The following is a 4,805-nucleotide window of genomic DNA, read 5'->3' on the forward strand; positions in this document are numbered from 1 at the left end:
CCCCCCCAAAGATTCTGCTCGGCCATAGAAGTTTTTAAGGGGAAACAGGGAAGTAATCTCAGTTCATCACTGAGGTGGGGGTCAGAGTCGTCACCATCCTGCATGGTGTGCAGGCTTGTCGACTCGTGATTTTTCTTTAGACGCTATCTTGTTCACACAGTTTGCTCGTGGGATTACTGCAGGGGAAGCTGGGAAAGAGATCTGGTCATCTATTAATTACTTATCCTTCATTTCTACTTCTTTGATCTACAGAAAGAACCAGAAAGTTAGGCAAGGTTTTGTGTGATCAAAGCCTAGAGTCTGTCATACAGAGTGAAGTAAGTCAGAAGTAAGTCAGAAAGAGAAAAACAAATACCGTATGCTAACACATATATATGGAATCTAAGAAAAAAAAAGTCATGAAGAACCTAGGGGTAAGACGGGAATAAAGACACAAACCTACTAGAGCATGGACTTGAGGATACGGGGAGGGGGAAGGGTAAGCTGGGACAAAGTGAGAGAGTGGCATGGACATATATACACTACCAAACGTAAAATAGATAGCTAGTGGGAAGCAGCCGCATAGCACAGGGAGATCAGCTCGGTGCTTTGTGACCACCTACAGGGGTGGGTGGGATAGGGAGGGTGGGAGACACAAGAGGGAAGAGATATGGGAACATATGTATATATGTATAACTGATTCACTTTGTTATAAAGCAGAAACTAACACACCATTATAAAGCAATTATACTCCAATAAAGATGTTAAAAAAAAAAGAAGATCTGAAAGGTGTGCTAGGTTACTGGCAAGACAAAAGGGCCTCCTGCAGAGAGCTGTTTCCTGCCCAAAGCTGCTTACACTACCGCTCCAAGTTCATCCCTCCCTCCCAGTGTATGGCTCGCATCCTCCAGCCCCCTTACCCTGGGATGTGGCCTGGGAGGGGTCAGTTTCACTTGTGAGACAGCCATAGCTGAGGCAGAGCAAGCAGCCAGGAGTCTGGTGGACAGAGGAGCTGTAGAGGCACACGAGACCCACATCCCAGTAAAATGGGGATAACAGTACCTCCCCTAGGGTAATGCATGTAAAGCACTTACTAGTGTCTGGCCCCCAGGAGGTGAGCTGGACCGATGGTTGAATTTGCCTGGGGGGGGGGGGTCCTTGAGGGGAGCTTCACCGAAGGGTGCGGTCCTGGCTGAGTTGTATTAGCCGGGACTCCTTCTGTGGCAAGCTGGCTCAAATGAAGCAAAGGATGTACTGGACCGCAGAACTGTGGGACCCAGAGGTGCCTCTGGCTTCAGCGCATTTGGACCCAGGGGTGACTCTGAGTCCCAAGGGAAATGACCCACACTGACCCACAACATGAGCATCTGACCTCCAGGGACCTGACCAGAGAGGAGACTGAACGAAGCTCTAGGACAAAGGCAGGTCAGTGGTTGCCTGGGGTCAGGAGAACTGACCCTAAGGGGGAATGAGGGAACTTGAAGTGTTCCACAGCTTGACTGTGGTGGTAGTTACAAGGCTGTACACGTTTGAAAAAACTTATGAATTAGACACTTAAAGTGGGTGGATACCTCAAAGTTGATTTCTTCAGTGAGACCAAAGAAAAACATAGCTTTATTAGGACCCTTTCTATGACAGAAATCCAACTCAGGATAGTTTTAGAAAAAAAGAAATGCATTCGTTGGCTCATATAATCAGGTTAGTCCAGAGGTGTGTTAGCTTCAGGCATGGCTGGATCCAGGGGCTTACTGAGGTCTGGGGACAGCATACTTTCTCTACCACTTGGCTCCGTCCTCAAGTGGAAAGCAGGAGTTCCATCAACGTGGCAACTCCCATGAAAAGTGAATGCCTCTTTTCCCATAGTTGCTGCAAACGTCCCAAGAGGGAGTCTCAGTGTCCAGCTTGGGACACACGCCTGCCTCTAAAGCCAGTGGATGGGGAGTGGCCCCATGTGAATCCCAGGAGGTGGGGAGAAGTCATCCCCTGAAGGAAACAAAGAAGAAAGGGCTGTGGACCTTGGGTCGGGAAAGCGGACAGGCGGTTATCACATCTCTCCATACCCAGGGGGAGGTGTTATCACCCATTCCTACCTCCAGACATCTCTGCAGAGGCCAGGCCATCAGGGACAGGCCCCAAACTCATTCAAGACCCAAGGCTGCTTTTCTGAGATGTCACAGGCTCTGTGTTGGTTAGATACAACAGTCAAAACAGAAAGCGAGCAGCTAATCTCTTCCCCACCAGCCAAGGCAAACAGAAAGCCCTTCCGGCCTGTGCTGGGCTGTCTGTCTGCACCCCAAGGAGGCTGGCGGAGGAGGGAGGAGCTCTGGCCCAGAGGGAACTCCTTGGAGCTGATGGCATCCGGACTTGTAAGATGAACCCCAAGGAGGGGAAGGATGGCTCCCTGGGCCTCGGCGGGGCTAGACCAGAGAGGCACACAGGGCAAAGGGGCAAGGAGGACAGCTTCTCAGTCCAGAACCACCATCCTAACAGGGCAGGAGGGCCGGAGAGAGGACTGAAGAAAAGGTCATCTTTGTAGAGATCACGGACAGAAGACACTGTCCAACGCCTGGAGACCTACACTCACTTCCTGAGCAATGCACTGCAACCAGCATGGAATGAGCATGTTCTCCAGGTCAGACACCTCCCCGGGTTCTCTGATGAAGTGGCCTCCTGGAAGAGGAGGGACAGGGAGCCACAACATCCTACCTGTTCAGAATATGCCTAGAAAGTGGACATACGCCTACAGGGCACTATTATGTCCATTAAACAAACAAGGCAACAGGCTTGGAGGGGAGGGGGCTTTACCCAAGGCCCCGGCTAAGTGGCTGCCCCTGACCTGGCTCCTGGCAAACGCCCACCAACTCCAGGAGCTCAAAGCTCTGCCCTCATCCTGATTGCTCTAGGCTTTCAGTTGAGCTGAGGTTATTTCTGACCCAGGTAAGCAAGGTAGCTTAGGGCCAGCTCCCCAAAGAATATGCGCAGAGAAACCTGAACCTAGGGCCCTCACCCCATCTCCCACCGAGCTGCTGGCCGAGTCTGCCTGCCCAACCGTCCTGTCTTCTGCAGAACAGGTTAAATGCACGTCATTGCCAAGAGCGTGTACTCGGCCGCAAAGAGCTGGTGGGGAGCAAGGTGAGAGAGCTCAGGCCCAGCAAGGGAAGGTGGTGTGGACAGCGCTCAGGCCCTCCCTGCCAAAGGAAGCCCGTGGGCCAGGCCCAGAGCTGCTGGGCCCTGGGAGAGGGGCATTCTCAGCTCCCAGCTCCTGTCTCTGCTGTCATGTCCAGGCCCTCCAGCCCTGCGGACCGGCCCAGGAACAGTGACACCTTCTAGAGCAAACAGTGTGCCTTCCCGCTAGTTCCCTGCACTGGCAGCCTGCCCAGGCCCTGGGAGTCCAGCTCTGCAGGAATGAGGGAGGCACCCCCAGCAGGGGTCCTGACCCTGAGGGCCGCCAGCTCGGAGCAGGGCCCCGACGAGCAAAGCCCCGTGCGGGCTGTGCTGCTTCCTGGATGCCTCTGTCCAGGTAAGGAGCAGGGACCGCTAGGCCTGTGCCACCCACCAGCTGTGTGACCTGAGCCACACCTCTTGCGTGTTCTGCAAAAGGGGCTAAACCCTGCCCTGCCCAGAGCTGGGATCCTTGGTATGGCAGGCTGATGGGGGCGGGCCGTGGGTCCAGGCTGGCCATGTACATACTCAGCATCAGGGAGACGAAGGGACGATCACCCAGCCTCCCAGTGGGACAGGGGCACCCACCCAGTTCAGGACACTGTGATGACCGTATCTTGTTATAACTAAATATGCTAATTATAAATGGCAACTTTAGAAAGAGCACTAGCCTTGGGAGTCAGAAGCTGCAGACCTACACCCCAGCTCTGCTGCGTCCTAGACGTGTGTCCTTCAGGAAGTCTCCTGATCTCCTTAGCCTCGGTCCTCCATCTGTAAAATGAGGATCAAAAGGTGACTGAGCAGCAGAGAACATAATGGAAGTGAAAGCCTGCCAGCTGCAGATGGTCCCATCTCCTCCAACAGGCTCTGAAGGCAGAGCTGGAGGAAATCTCTTCCGTCACTAACTGGTGGGTATGGACCTGGACAGTTCTCTGGCCGCTTAACAGAATAACCCGAGGAACAGAAGAAGAACAAAAGGTACCGAGGCCTGGGCCCCTCCCCACACCCAGCAATTCAGATCCAATTGCTCCTGGGGGGGCAGGGTGGCACTGAATTTTTTTTTTTTATAAGTTCATTTATATATTTATCTTGGGCTGTGTTGGGTCTTCGTTGCCGCACGTGGGCTTTTAGTGGCGGCGAGCGGGGGCTACTGCATTGTGGTGCTCGGGCTTCTCACTGCGGTGGCTTCTCTTGTTGTGGAGCATGGGCTCTAGGCGCGTGGGCTTAGCTGCTCCACGGCATGTGGGATTTTCCCAGACCAGGGCTCGAACCCGTGTCCCCTGCATGGGCAGGCAGATTTTTAACCACTGCGCCACCAGGGAAGTCCTGAAATTTTTTTTAACGTTAAGGGATTCTTCCGTGTGCCGGGAGTCAGGAAGCAAAGAGCAGCCCACTTAGAACGCAATCAGGGCACAGCCCACGTTTCTGTGTTGCTGCTGTCTGGCCGAGCAGCTTGTGGGATCTTATTTCCCTGACCAGGGACTGAACCCGTGCCCCTCCCGCAGAGGAAGCATGGAGTCCTAACCACTGCACCGGCCAGGCAAGTCCCAGAGCCCACATTTCTAGCATCCTCCCCAGCAACTTCACCAGTCTCGGTTTAGAGACCGAGTGCTGCCCCAATACCTCCCAACGAGCTTGCTAGCTGCAGGTAAGTTTTGGCGCAC

At 53.7% G+C, this 4,805-nt stretch overlaps 1 long non-coding RNA gene across 1 annotated transcript; it reads right to left on the reverse strand.

The window, feature by feature from the left end:
- Positions 1-1,547: 1,547 nt before the first annotated feature.
- Positions 1,548-4,389, reverse strand: LOC138413904 (uncharacterized). The gene is made up of 3 exons (XR_011246286.1): positions 3,813-4,389; positions 2,070-2,159; positions 1,548-1,962 (listed from the first exon to the last, which is right to left on the reverse strand). It is a non-coding gene; the product is annotated as an uncharacterized lncRNA (long non-coding RNA).
- Positions 4,390-4,805: the final 416 nt, after the last annotated feature.

Source organism: Delphinus delphis, chromosome 19 (assembly GCF_949987515.2).
Source record: "Delphinus delphis chromosome 19, mDelDel1.2, whole genome shotgun sequence".
In the NCBI taxonomy this organism is placed as follows: Eukaryota; Metazoa; Chordata; class Mammalia; order Artiodactyla; family Delphinidae; genus Delphinus; species Delphinus delphis.